The following is a 15,728-nucleotide window of genomic DNA, read 5'->3' as shown; positions in this document are numbered from 1 at the left end:
GTTTAACTAATTTGCTGCTGGCGCTCGGTGCTACTGTTAGCTTCTGGAATGACCCCGCGATGAAAGCAAATTTACATGATTCCAAGATGGTAAAAGATATAAAGTCAAAGTGCTAAAGAACGCATGGTGAACAACCGGCAGGAGCACGGTAATCCCGACGAGTAGGATCCAGAGGAACTGGTGCACAAGTACTGCCTCCTTGACTGATATTGTTCAACACTGATCATGTGTTAGGGAATGTTAGTCAGTACTTCAGGAACTGAATTCATTGATAGATGATGTTATCAGGAGCCTGTTTTCGCAATAAATAAATAAATATCAGGAGCCTGTTGTGTAGATAAGGGCTGTTCTTTTTCCTGAAATCTGGATGCTGTATTGGTGAGATTGATTCACTGAATAAATCTGGTTCTGTTTTCTGGAATGTTGTAACTGTGCCTCCGAGTATCATTTTGCTCTTCCTTTTTCTACAAAAAGGACGGTAACAAAACCATGATGGTAGTATTTTGCCCTTTGGCCTGTGATCATTGTAATCACACTTGCTTTGTTATCCAGCAAAGATTGTGTGCATGTTTTTGTTTTCCCTTCTATATGTCCACGTTAGTGAGATTTGGAGTTTGCAAATGTAAATTCAAGATGGTGTTGTCCACAGTATATATTCAGTTTTGCAAAAAAAAAAGAATGGAGAAGTGGGGTATCGATCTCCATACCTCTCGCATGCTATGCGAGCGTTCTACCATCTGAGCTACATCCCCTTTCGGTTCACTGTTTCATTGACTTTCGCTATTTTGGAGAAAAGAGGTTGGCTGTTGGTTATGTGTCCAGGATTTTTTTTTTGGGGTAGAAGTAACTTGGGAAAAAAAGGGTTGGTACTTTGGTGGTATATATCTTGTAAGTGTTTATGCCCAAGTTGGGAGAAAAAGGTAAGAATACATAATTAATCTGAGTCATTGATTTTATTAGTTAGTGGGCCAAAGTCATTAACATGTGCAAAATTAACCTATCTCAGCCGGTCACCACTGCCAGTTGCTCGACATACGTACAAGGAAAAACGCCGTCAAGAGTTCATAGGGAAACCGAGAAAACTAACCATCTGCCGGATCACACTCTCTCGCAATTAATGCTCCCCTCAAATGGCGTCGCACTCGTTGGAGTATATATATGGCGTATGAGCCATGTCTTCTGTTCTTTTTTCTCAGCTTTTTAGTACTACTACTAATAGAACGGAACACTTTGTTCTACTGTTCTAACTCCTAAACAATGGTGTATCTATCCTACGAAACTGTTCTACTGTTCTCCCTGATTACTTTCAGTTTGTATTTTTTAAAAGCATGACATGCATGGTTGCAGTTTGAAATGTTAATTCCTTTGTGAGGACTTGCGGAATTTTAGTTATTGAAATGGATAGTTTAGATATTTCCTTCTATAGCTTTTATTATTTATAGGTTTACAGATTTACTTGTTGGCCCTTAACTCCACTGTTTGGCTGTTACCATCTAGCCCCATTTACTTAAGAGCTGAAGATGGCCTACAGTCAGACTATCTGTGCCATATGAGCTGTGGCTTCTGCTCTTCGTTCTTACTTTCCTGCTACAGTTCATTGACTTTCACCTGTTATATGGAAAGAGCTTGGTTCAATGGTGATATATTTTGGATTTGTTGCTGGCCCGTCTTTCTCCAAGTTCATGCCACATCAGATGGACAATCAAGTGATTTCAGTGCTGCTTGTGTGGTTGAGATTTGGAGTGCTGCCTCATCTTCTTCAGTATGTGGATCAACAATTTCTAGTGATGGTGATATTTGGTGAAGCATAATACTTAGGCCGCAGCTCATCGTTGACCATTTGTTTGGGAATGTTCAACATTTCAGGAACTGGATTTATTGATAGGTATCGTAAATAGAAGCCTGTTGTGTAGATAAGAGCTGTTTATTTCCCTGGAATGTTGTAACTGTGTCTTGATGTCGATGCTGCATTGGCGAGATTGGTTGACTGAATAAGTTTGGACGAGTTTTTCTTCTTTCTAGAACGCTGTAATCGTATCTCCGAGTATCATTTTTGCTCTTTTCTTTTCTCTACATGAAAGTATGGTAACAAAATCATGGTGGCAACATTTGTTCTTGGCCCGTGCTTACTATTGCACTGCTTTTGTTTGAAGTACAGATAGAGCACATGTATTTGTGTTTTCCTTTCACGTCTATATATAAAAGGATCCTGCAAATTTTTGTGAGATTTTGAGTTTGCAGAAGTAAAGTCAAGATAGTGTTTTTTTACAGTAAATTAGGATCTGCAAAAAATAAGAGCTGTTTATCGAGTCTGCAAAGTAGAACAAAGAGTGTGCGGAAAAAGAAAAAGAAATGGAGAAGTGGGGTATCGATCCCCATACCTCTCGCATGCTAAGCGAGCGCTCTACCATCTGAGCTACATCCCCTTGCTAATAACATTGTAGATTTATACATATTACTACTGTAGAGTGCAGACTACACCTAGAGGCCAATTTATGCAACGCTCAAAACCTAAGGGATGATTACCTGATTTTAAAGCCTTTAGTGTTATGTGTGTTGTGATTAATATTAGAGAGAAATGACAAATAAGATCAAGTGTGATCTTTATCGATGATGATAATTACTCGTCTGTATCAAAATATAAGACGTCTTCTGAGGGTAGTACTATTTATAACATGGCAACAAGAGTAAGTGGGGAGATGCGAGTGAATGTCGCTTCCCTTCTAAAGTTCTAACAAATGGACAATTCTGGCAATGTCACTTCCATTATAATATTATATTGACATTTTTCTTATTTTTTGAGCACAACATATTCGATTTGACTGTAGTTAAATTATTGTTATTAATTTGTGAAAAAAACACTCAAATATGTTAACCAAGAGAATAGTGCAAACACCACTTGAAATTAGAGAAATTACATTGAGCCCTTGGGTCCCATCGCCTTCATCCCCTTGAATAGGCCAATGGCACAACACCGCCCATCCGCTCCAATGCAGAAGTCAACCAGCCAGTCGTCGTTGAGTGCAGACAAAAGTCATAAAATCCATAGTCCTATAGGAGCAGCACCCTCGAGAAGAAGTTGCCATTGCAGAAGAGCCACATATCCACGAATCAAACCTTCATTATTTCTTACAGGCCTCATGCTAGCTTCGGAGGCCGCACTGACACTTGCGGGCGTCGTTATCTTCTTGAAGACATCGTCATGGTGCTCCTCTTCGTGTCCGGGTTCCGATTGAAAACATATGTCTGTTGTGGACTTGGCAACGATGGCGCATAGCGTCGTTCCCCCTCCTGAGGGTGTTGTCATAGAGTTTAGGCGCTATAGGGCACAGTGTGGTGTGTACTCAGTTCCCCCTGTAATCTATTTCGATAGCGTAGTCGCATACTCGCATGCTGCGTGTTCTGGTTATCCTGGGATCAGCATTGTAAGAGGGGCATCCCATCCCTTTGTATCATTCAGCTGTGTACTCTGTTTGGTTGTTGCTCTATATATAAAGCGGGGCGAAAGCCTGTTTCGAGATTAGGTCGCAGGACCAAACTACAAAGAGAAACCGCCACAACCTCCGTCGTGCCAACAAATCCTGCAAACTATAGCCTCACCATTCGTAATGTTCGGCGGGAAGATACGCCATTGCCGCCGCCGCCGCAGGCAACACCGCCTAAATGGGAGACTCGAGGATACCTTGTTCACCGGAGCCGAAAAACCGTTTATTGATCATGTTCCAATTAGTTGCAATGGAACAACATCCCTGGGAACTTCATACCATATGAATCATGTGTTTTTTCCTATATGTTTTTATTCTGAAATCATAGCCCTGAAAAAAATCATAATTTCTGATTAATTTTTTTCGTGAATGTTCATGAGGTATGTATCTACAACCCCTACAAAAATCAGATCCAAATTCAAAAATACACATTGAGAAATAAAAATGATAAATCTAGCACGAATAGTGTCATAAAAAGACAAAAACAAAATTGCTGCTATTCACGTTTGTATTTGTATTTTTTTCTCAATGTGCATTTCAAATTTGCACAAGAAAATTTTAGAGAAAGATATATTCCATCTTTTCCAAAAAAAGTTGGAACGCTTATTAAATGAGAGCATGCAAGTACTTGGAAGTTGGTATGACACTCTCCATGTTTTCTACCGCCACCCCCACCGTCTACGTTGCACAGGCATGTATCCAGCCGGATGTTGCGCTGATACGCCCGACATGTATCTCATACGTATACCTTGATTTTTTTATTTTAAAAATTAAATAATGTTTGATACCTCTGGGATATTGCTGCGATACAATTTGGATAGATGAAACCCTTCGTTCGAGTGAAATCCCCTCAAGAGTAAGGCACATCTTTTGAAGATTCCCAATATGGGATGAGTTTATGTCAAAAGATAACTGTCAATATTTTTATTCAGTTGAAAGATGAGTAAGAGAGAGCTGATGCACTAATTGATGTCAGCAAACTTAGGAAAATCTCACGGCCAACCGATGGAAGTGGACCAAATGCAAGGAAAAAAGGGTAATCTCTTTTTTTTATATTTTTAATAATTATAATATATATAAGTATATTTTTCGTCCCTTAATTCTTTTGAAAGTGTAGAAATAGTCCCTTAATTTCAAAACTAGCAAAACCTAGTCCCTCAACTTTTCGAACCGGATAACTTTAGTCCCTCGTACCATTTTTGGATGGATTTTGTGTGACATGGACATGGTTTTGACCGAATCTTGACACATCAGCATACAGGTGATTGGATCGTTCAGATTTTTCGGTACAACTAACCAACCCAGCTAAGGATGGCAATGGGTAGGGTATGGACATGATAGAGCAATATCATACCCATACCCGTATAGTCGGTGGGTACAAAATTCTACCCATACCCGTATCCATGGGTATGAAACTTTACCCATACCCATACCCGGTGGGTACCTGTACCCATTGGGTACCCAACGGGTAGAACAAATAGTACATGAGTTATTCACATTTTTACGCTCATTGCTAGCACATTTGACAAAAAAACAATTATCTCAACTCAATAACTGGTAGATGAGTACAACATACTTATAAGTCAATAGGAGTAGACAGGCCACATGATAAATTAATGATTAATTGACAACAACTTAACATTAGTTTACAAGCGGGCAGGGTATGGGTATACCCGTGGGTACAAAGTTATACCCGTACCCTACCCATGACTTAACGGATAGGGTATGGATATTACCCATGGATATAAAATTGTGTACCCGTGGGTAAAATTGCCATCCTTAAACCCAGCAAACTCCACTGTGCCTAAACTAAAGCTAGAGACTTACATCTTGACCCGATGAGATGACCTGCGATGGCGCCGGCGCCGGGAAGCTCTGCCCGAGGCGGGACTGCAGCCACCTCACCTCATCATGTGACTGCATGGATACAGCCGCGCACTGCTAGACACCGGCCATGACACGCTGCGTTCGCCCCGCCAAGGACGGCCCGGCCATCCGCAACAAGGACGTTGTGAACCTGTGGCTCGCGGGGTCCTTCTCTGCTCGGACGTGGAGGCAGAGCGGCAACAGTGCCACAAGCTGAATTGCCGGTTCTGCGACCGTGTCCGGGGAGCACCACCGACGCGTACTGCGTGGTCAAATACGGGCAGAAGCGGGTGCGCACGTGCACCGTCGTCGACTCGTGTAGCCCACGGCGGAACGAGCAGTCCAAGTGGGAGCTCTACAGCCCTGCACGGTGATCACACTGGCCATGTTCCGCAACTGCCACCTCGGCAAAGCCAACACCGCCGCCGGCAACACCGTCAAGAGGATGGGCAAGGTGAGGATACGTCTCCCGATGCTGGAGATGAACAAGGGGTGCCCTAACACGCACCCACTTGTCGTGTTGCACCCGTCCGTCCGGCGTGCGCATGAACGGCGAGCTCTGCTTCCTCGTGCACCTCACCTCCATCTCTCGTCGGCGTCTTTTTTTGTACCCTCCTCCGTCCTCCCCAGGATGCACTACGTTCAGTCGTTCGCCATCCCGCAGCTTGACGCCCTTCCACCGGCGTCTGCCGCCTCCACGTGCTCTCCACCATACCCACACTCCTCCGCACCAGCAGCAGCCTGCAGGACTCTCGCTTCGGCGACAATTAGCGCGCGACCATCGAGCATCAGCGACGAGGACGAAGCAGGCGAACACAAGCGCCCCCGCAACGTCTGCGGCCATCGTTGACGTGTCGACAGGCCAAGCCCCAAGCAACCGTCGTCGACGACCAGCCAGGGCGTGCACGTCTGGCCTCCAGCAACATGCTCTTAGCTGGTGTTGCCTAGTCAGACAACGAAGTGATGCCAGTGACGGAAGTGCAGGCTCGCACGCGAGTTGCTCGATCAAATGCCTACTAGAGCGATGAGAGGAAGAAGAGATAGGATGAATAGGAGAGATGAATTTTTCCACCTCAGCGAAGACTGGTCAATACCACACTGAGTCAGCACCAACACTGGGTCAGTTGAGATAAGGGACTAAAGTTATTCGGTTTGAAGAGTTGAGGGACCGAGGTTTGCCGGTTTTGAAGTTGAGGGACCAAATCTAGACTTTCGAAAGAATTGAGGGACGAAAAATATACTTTTCCCTAATATATAAACATATCATGTATCCTAGTTTTTAGAAAATTGGCATATCTAATGTATTCCCGTATCATGTCGTCAAGAAGACTCCACTCTCGCCGCCATTTTTCCTCGGGATTTTCGCTCCCAAAACCGCCCGCTCACTGCCTTCTTCACCGGGAAGCTTTTGGCCGTGACTGCGTGGTCAGGCTGCAGGTGGGACTGCATGTGGGCGTCCCACCACAACCCCACCTAGTCCCACCGCTGGTTGACGGGCACTAATGAACAGCCCACTAGAAGTATGAAGGATTAAGTGAGAATAAGTGGGTTCCTACATAAAAAAAGTATACGTATTTTCAGTTCATCAACTGCAGGCTATAGACGGACTTGCTTGCAAGTTATTTAAGCTACAATACTAATGAAAAGCATCTGAATATAGCTTTGGTTCACAATACATGCCACCAGATTGTACAACAATGATAAACTTGACACTAACATCACACAAAAATTACTGTAAATTTGTAAAAACACATTACATCTAACTAAAGTAAAATATGTAAATACATAATACATCACAAATGGCAAACTTGACAAGGCTATATGGCTATATGCTCTGAATAGGGCGACACCATATTTCTTCACATCATGTGAGGAAGCATCCAACAGCACGACCCATGAAAGAGCCCACAAATCACCAATAAAAGAAGCCTCTGCCCATGGTCCTAGAAACTCATAGAACCTGAGGGGATGAACATGGTCACCTCAATTAGCCAATTAGGAAACATATGCTAGTCCCTAAAACATGGAAAGATGGATGCATAATACGTCGGCAGTACACACTACGGAGACAATAGTGAGACAATAGAATACATTTTATACGATGATGAGAGATAGCCTTCTAATTAAGCTACTGTAGTTAGCAATGCATCTTTTTTTAAATATAGTTTGGCAATGAAAATATTAGAGCCTTGGTAACAGGTATGTGAAACCTTCGGAATATCAATCGTCTACTATTTTAATGCCAGAATAACAAAATGGAATCTGATGTACCTTAAGGTGGTTCCAGCATGGTCCAAAGGAAAAAAAATCTATAAATATTCAGAGCAGATTCTGTACATAGAAACCTGAGAATTATAAGGTACAAGAGACATGAATAAACTGTTTATTTGTGCTTCCAGTCCAAAGAACAAATGTATTGCAACCTCAACTAGTACTTCACGTCAATACAATGAAAGATCAGTCATCATCCATGTCCTAATGAGTTAAAATATTACCCCAAGACAGCAAAGAATGATTGTACTAAAGTGCAGTGTATAAGTAGCAGAATTACCTAGGTTGTTCCAGCATTGTCTTGATCACCACCATGGTCTCCAAGTGTTGGCTCCGCCTTTTGGCGATCTGCAATGTTAAAGGCATTCAAAATGAAACATTCAACATGGAAAGTATTAAATGGAGTATGGGAAAAATAATTGAAAGCATATTACCAGTAGCTCTAAGCTAATCCTCGAGGCACATCATCGCCTCGACAATACTCGGGATCAAACTACTTCTTTGATCATTGATGATCCTTCCAGCATCGCTGAATGCAGCATCTACAGGCATGGTAGACGCGGGCACTGCCAATATGTCCCGTGCTATAGCTGCGAGCACTGGATATTTTGGGGAGTGAATCTCCCAGCACTTTAAGATATCCAACTTTTGTCGACGAGGAAACAAATCTTCTTCAAGATATCGTTGTAGCTCATTCGAGTTGTGGGATCTTTTCAATCTCAAATGCTTATCCCAATCATCAAGAGTGTCCTCCACAACCTCCTATGCAAGCTCATCACCTTCATCAGAGGTGTTTCCAAATTCAGATGCATATTCAACAAATAGGATCTTCATTGCATTCTTCACCATGGTAAGATATTTCTCGGCACCACCACCAAAAGCTGCGGTCAGCCGGAAGTCAACATATTCATATTTGTACCTTGGATCAAATACCACCGGCAGACGACTTGTTAAGAATGACTCCTCGAAATATTTAATCCATTTCTTCTCCATCTCTTTCACCATGGCAACAATGGTAGGATTTTCATTTAAGACTTCTTTCTCCATTACTTGCTTCACATTCCAGACCTCATAGAAGTAAAGGTGAGAGGTGGGATATGTCCTACCCGAGATTTTGTTTGTGGCTGAGTAGAAAGTGCCCGAAAGATGGCAAATAGCTTCGGCCATCTCCCATTCAATAGCTGAAGGAGCAAATTTATAATCTTTGTCAATTTCTTTCAAGGCTTCAAACGCTGCTCTGAACGGCAATGATGATTCAAGCATTAAATATGTTTAATTCCATCTTGTGGGCACATCTAGTGAAGGATGGTTTTTACAAGCAAGTCCAACCTGCGCAATCATCACATTGAATTTCTCCATTCTACCTTGCGAACTTTTGACATACTGCACTGAATCTCTAATTTTATCAACAACAGACGCCATTGCGTCGAGTCCATCTTGCACCACGAGATTCAGTACATGTGCAGCACATCTAACATACAATAATTTTCCACTATGATGCACAAGATTCCTATCTACCAGATTTTTTCTCAAGTGGCCAACCATCGAGGTATTAATAGGTGCATTGTCCAGGGTAAAGCTAAAGATTTTGTCTTCAATGTTCCAATCTCTCAAGCTCTTTTGCACCATGTCAAACATGTTATGGGCATTGTGTGGAGTTTCCAAGAGGAAAAATCTGATTATTTTGTTTTGTAGAGTCCATGATCCATCAATAAAGTGGGCGGTTATGCATAAATAACCCAGTTTCTGATTGGACGTCCACATGTAACCCGTTAATGATACTCGAGAACTTAGATTGCTAAAGAATGCTTGAATTTCTTTTTTGTGTCTATCATATGCAGCAATGCAATCTTGTTTAATTGTTTCTCTAGATACCACGTTGAACCATGGATTCAACGTCTTAACAAAGGACCTAAATCCAGGATACTCAACAAAAGAGAAATGCAATTCATGTAGCATAATCAACTTTGCCAGTGCTCTACATGCACACCCTTGGTCAAAGATCAACTCTGGATCAATTGCACTATCAGTTCGTATCTTGGCAACCATACCATCCATTTTAGCTTTCTCTTCACATATCACCAAATGTTTACCGATGTGACTTGTCCCCGACTTTTTTGAGGCAGGAAAGAGTTTGTTGCAATGAATGCAACGACCTTGTGCAAGCATTCCATCAACATAGATCGGTTCTGCCTCTTTCCAAAATTTTAAGTTTAATTTTTGTGGTCTGCATGAACCAAGGTTTGCTACTTTGGGTAACAGAGCTAACAATGTTGGACATGATGGGGACATCTCTAGTGATTATGATGGTGAACATGGTAAGGTGCAACATGGAGTTAATTGTGGTGACTTGGCCCTTTTGGCCCTTCTTTCCAGAAATGACGCTACCATGTTGTTAAGGACGGGTGATGTTACCACCTTGGAGAGTCTTGGCTGCTTACCCTTTTCAATGGGCAAAGGTCCAACTGATGGTGTAGTTGAAACACCTCCCTAGGAAACAAGAAAGGAAAGACAAATAAGTAGTGATACAATTGGTACATATATCTATGAGTAGCAGTAGTAACACAATCTATGTTTAGGAACAATCTACATGAATAAACACAATTTTACCTTTGTCTTTTCCTTCGACCCCGGCAACTCCATGATGACTTTTTTAGTTCCTTGGTACCCCTCCTAAAGCTCACCACTGCTTTGTTTGTCTTGTTTTCTTTTCTTGGTCTTTGGTGGCTTATGACCCATGCCAATAGCCTCGCCGTCACTCTTTCTCTTTCGTCTTGTTTTTCTTTGATTTCCATGGTTCCTCACCCATGCTAGTAGTCTGTCGCTCCTTCTCAACTTTTTCGATGCCCCGGTGCTCCTCATGACCTGGGTAGGCATCCTTCTCAACCTTTATGGCGCGCCAGTGCTTGGCTTGGACCTCGCCAATGTCACGCTCTTCTTTCGAGACATCAAATCCACCTAAACCATCACCCAGCTTGGACCTCGCCAATGGTATGGGTGATGGTTTAGGTGGATTTGATGTCTCGAAAGAAGAGCGTGACATTGGCGAGGTCCAAGCCAAGCACTGGCGCGCCATAAAGGTTGAGAAGGATGCCTACCCAGGTCATGAGGAGCACCGGGGCGTCGAAAAAGTTGAGAAGGAGTAGCAGACTGCTAGCATGGGTGAGGAACCACGGAAATCGAAGAAAACAAGACGAAAGAGAAAGAGTGACAGCGAGGCTATTGGCATGGGTCATAAGCCACCAAAGACTAAGAAAATAAAACAAGACAGACGAAGTAGTGGTGAGCTTCAGGAGGGGTACCAAGGAACTAAAAAAGTCATCATGGAGTTGGCGGGGTCGAAGGAAAAGACAAAGGTAAAATTGTGTTTATTCATGTAGATTGTTCCTAAACATAGATTGTGTTACTACTGCTGCTCATAGATATATGTACCAATTGTATCACTACTTATTTGTCTTTCCTTTCTTGTTTCCTAGGGAGGTGTTTCAACTACACCATCAGTTGGACCTTTGCCCATTGAAAAGGATAAGTAGCCAAGACTCTCCAAGGTGGTAAGATCACCCGTCCCTAACAACATGGTAGCGTCATTTCTGAAAAGAATGGCCAAAAAGGCCAAGTCACCATAATTTACTCCATGTTGCACCTTACCATGTTCACCATCATAATCACTACAGATGTCCCCATCATGCCCATCATTGTTAGCTCTGTCACCCAAAGTAGCAAACCTTGGTTCACGCAGATCATGAAAATTAAAATTAAAACTTTGGAAAGAGGCAGAACCGATCTATGTTGATGGAATGCTTGCACAAGGTCGTTGCATTCATTGCAACAAACTCTTTCCTGCCTCAAAAAAGTCGGGGACAAGTCAGATCGGTAAACATTTGGTGATATGTGAAGAGAAAGCTAAAATGGATGGTATGGTTTCCAAGATACGAACTGATAGTGCAATTGATCCAGAGTGGAAGTTTGACCAAGGGTGTGCACGCAGAGCATTGGCAAAGTTGATTGTGCTACATGAATTGCCTTTCTCTTTTGTTGAGTATCTTGGATTTAGGTCCTTTGTTAAGACGCGGAATCCATGGTTCAACGTGGTATGCAGAGAAACAATTAAACAAGATTGCATTGCTGCATATGATAGACACAAAAAATAAATTCAAACATTCTTTAGCAATCTAAGTTCTCGAGTATTATTAACGGGTGACATGTGGACGTCCAATCAGAAACTGGGTTATTTATGCATAACCGCCCACTTTATTGATGGCTCATGGACTCTACAAAATAAAATAATCAGATTTTGCCTATTGGAAACTCCACACAACGCCCGTAACATGTTTGACATGGTGCAAAAGAGCTTGAGAGATTGGAACACTGAAGACAAAATCTTTAGCTTTACCCTGGACAATGCACCTGTTAATACCTCGATGGTTGGCCACTTGAGAAAAAATCTGGTAGATAGGTATCTTGTGCGTCATAGTAGAAAATTATTGCATGTTAGATGTGCTGCACATGTACTGAATCTCGTGGTGCAAGATGGGCTCGACACAATGGCGCCAGTTGTTGATAAAATCAGAGATTCAATGCAGTATGTCAAGAGTTCGCAAGGTAGAATTGAGAAATTCAATGTGATGATTGCGCAAGTTGGACTTGCTTGTAAAAACCATCCTTCGCTAGATGTGCCCACAAGATGGAACTCAACATATCTAATGCTTGAATCATCATTGCCGTTCAAAGCAGCGTTTGAAGCCTTGAAAGAAACTAACAAAGATTATAAATTTGCTCCTTCAACTAGTGAATGTGAGATGGCCGAAGCTATTTGCCATCTTTTAGGCACTTTCTACTCAGCCACAAACAAAATCTCGGGTAGGACATATCCCACCTCTCACCTTTACTTCTATGAGGTCTGGAATGTGAAGCAAGTAATGGAGAAAGAAGTCTTAAATGAAAATCCTACCATTGTTGCCATGGTGAAAGAGATGGAGAAGAATTGGATTAAATATTTCGAGGAGTCATTCTTAAGAAGTTGTCTGCCGGTGATATTTGATCCAAGGTACAAATATGAATATGTTGACTTCCGACTGACCACAACTTTTGGTGGCAGTGCCTAGAAATATCTTACCATGGTGAAGAATGCGATGAAGATCCTATTTGCCGAATATGCATCTGAATTTGGAAACACCTCTGATGAAGGTGATGAGCTTGCAAAGAAGGATGTCGAGGACACTCTTGATGATTGGGATAAGCATTTGAGATTGAAAAGATCCCACAACTCGAATGAGCTACAACGATATCTTGAAGAAGATTTATTTCCTCGTCGACAAAAGTTGGATATCTTAAAGTGCTGGGAGATTCACTTCCCAAAGTATCCAGTGCTTGCAGGTATAACACGGGACATATTGGCAGTGCCCGCGTCTACCGTGCCTGTAGAGGCTGCATTCAGCAATGCTGGAAGGATCATCAGTGATCAAAGAAGTAGTTTGATCCCGAGTACTATCGAGACGCTGATATGCCTCGAGGATTGGCTTAGAGCTGCTGGTAATATGCTTTCAATTATTTTTCCCATACTCCATTTAATACTTTCCATGTTGAATGTTTCATTTTGAATGCCTTTTAACATTGCAGATCGCCAAAAGGCGGAACCAACACTTGGAGACCATGGTGGTGATCAAGACAATGCTGGAACAACCTAGGTAATTCTGCTACTTGTACACTGCACTTTAGTACAATCATTCTTTGCTGTCTTGGGGTAATATTTTAACTCATTAGGACATGGATGATGACTGATCTTTCATTGTATTGATGTGAAGTACTAGTTGAGGTTGCAATACATTTGTTCTTTGGACTGGAAGCACAAATAAACAGTTTATTTATGTCTCTTGTACCTTATAATTCTCAGCTTTCTATGTACATAATCTGCTCTGAATATTTATAGATTTTTTCTTTGGACCATGCTGGAACCACCTTAAGGTACATCAGACTCCATTTTGTTATTCTGGCATTAAAATAGTAGACGATTGATATTCCGAAGGTTTCACATACCTGTTACCAAGGCTCTAATATTTTCATTGCCAAACTATATTAAAAAAAGATGCATTGCTAACTACAGTAGCTTAATTAGAAGGTGATTTGTGGGCTCTTTCATGGGTCGTGCTGTTGGATGCTTCCTCGCATGATGTGAATAAATATGGTGTCGCCCTGTTCAGAGCATATAGCCATATAGCCTTGTCAAGTTTGCCATTTGTGATGTATTATGTATTTACATATTTTACTTTTGTTAGATGTAATGTGTTTTCACAAATTTACAGTAATTTTTGTGTGATGTTATTGTCAAGTTTACCATTGTTGTACAATCTGGTGGCATGTATCGTGAACTGTCGTGGAAATATCACGTCAGATGTCCTAGTGAAAGGACTTAGTCGTGGAGCCATCGCAACGAGATTAGCCTGAAGGGGTTAAACCGGACAAGGGACACGAGAGTTTATACTAGTTCGGCCCCTTCGATGAAGGTAAAAGCCTACGTGTAGTTGTGATGGAATTATTGGGGTTTCAATGACCAGGGAGCAAATACGCTTTGCCTGAGTCTTGAGTTGTTGTTTGTTGTCCCTGAACCGCCGCCGAGTCGTCCCTTTATATACACAGGTTGACGCCCGGCCGGTTTACAGAGTCCCAAGGCCGACTCATACAAGTGTTCGGCTCGGTCTCTCCCTTTCCCTATCTTACAACACAAGTTATACAACTACGACGGTTTAACACTATGGGCCCTAATCCGCCTCTGGGCTTCGGGCCTCTAAGCTTTATCAGTAAAGCGCCATATTCTTCTTGTCTTCATGGGCTTTAATATGGTTGAGCGTGAACCGGCCCCTCCTCGGCGGTTTATACTCAGTAGTTATATCCTCAACATTAGGCCCCAGACTGATTTGGACCTGTTCATGTCAATCTTCAACACTTGGAAAAATTCCATGGGCATCTTCTAATAATTCTCCGTAAACCATCATGTTGTCTTCTTCCTGTAAACTTTGGTGAACCGCTGTGACGTCACCTTCCGTCATTGCAGTAAATCATCGTGATGTCATCTCTGCATAAAAACATTTATGAAGATTCCCTTCTCTTAATTAAATCTCGAAGATCGAGGCGATAGCTGTGCCCCCTTTTGCCGCTTCAGGCCCCTCGATTCTCGCGCCTGCCGTTTATCCCCTTTTCTTTATAAATAGGGTCGGGGGGTCTTTCCATTTTCCCCCTTGCCTCTCCTCTTCCTCCTCGTGACCCGAAGAACTCCAGCGCCGCCGCCGCCGCCGTCGGTCCTCGAATCTGCATCGACTTAGGCCGCTGCATCACCCTGTTCGTACCAGAGCTCCTGCGATACTCCTCCGCTGCTGCGCGGCCCTGGTAAGTTTTCTTCCCGTAACCCTAGATCTCCATTAGGGCTTCGAGTTCATCTGTGTTCATCGATATTCATCAGTGCTTCTCCGCCTTTCCCTTAGCCTCTTTACTGAATCTAGCTATGCCTGATAGTTTTTTTTGCGGCTAGATCCGTAACTTTAGTCTGTCGCACTACAGCGTCTTGCTGTTCCTAAAAGTAACTCTATCTGGACCTTCTCTGTTCCTCTTAGCGCCATTGTAGGGCTCAGACAAAAATTCTTTATTGAACCATGGTAGATCCAAAATCATACTGCCATATTATGAAATCTGTTTCTGTAAACACTTAGTAGATTCCAGCTCTGCCTCTTCTGTTTAAGGGCGGTTTAACCTTTAATAGTTGGTAATCCGCCATACACCATTAGCCCTCGCTTAAACCGCCGTCTTGTCTTGAGTAGTAAATTCCGGTTTAACTCACATATATGCCTTCATCAAATTCCCCGGTTTTAACACCGATTAGTACACATCAACCATCTATCGTAAACCGGCCTTCATTTTTCTTTTACAGTTTGTTTTTCAAGATGACCAAGCAATTCTCCACTTGCAACTGGGTTCCTTCCCGGATCACGGAAACACAAATCAACGGATATGTTGTAACTGGCGCTTTAGCCTCAAAGAATGTCCTTCATTGGCGAGTTCCTGGCTCTGAGTGCCCTCCTGAGCCTCAAGATGGAGAAGTAATTGTGTTCATGC

The 15,728-nt window shown here is 42.5% G+C and overlaps 1 non-coding gene across 1 annotated transcript; it reads right to left on the bottom strand.

The window, feature by feature from the left end:
* Positions 1-2,353: 2,353 nt before the first annotated feature.
* On the bottom strand, positions 2,354-2,426 carry TRNAA-AGC. The gene has a single exon. It is a non-coding gene; the product is annotated as a tRNA-Ala (tRNA).
* Positions 2,427-15,728: the final 13,302 nt, after the last annotated feature.

Source organism: Triticum dicoccoides, chromosome 4A (genome assembly GCF_002162155.2).
Source record: "Triticum dicoccoides isolate Atlit2015 ecotype Zavitan chromosome 4A, WEW_v2.0, whole genome shotgun sequence".
NCBI lineage: Eukaryota > Viridiplantae > Streptophyta > Magnoliopsida > Poales > Poaceae > Triticum > Triticum dicoccoides.
This window is presented reverse-complemented; position numbering and strand designations above follow the sequence as displayed.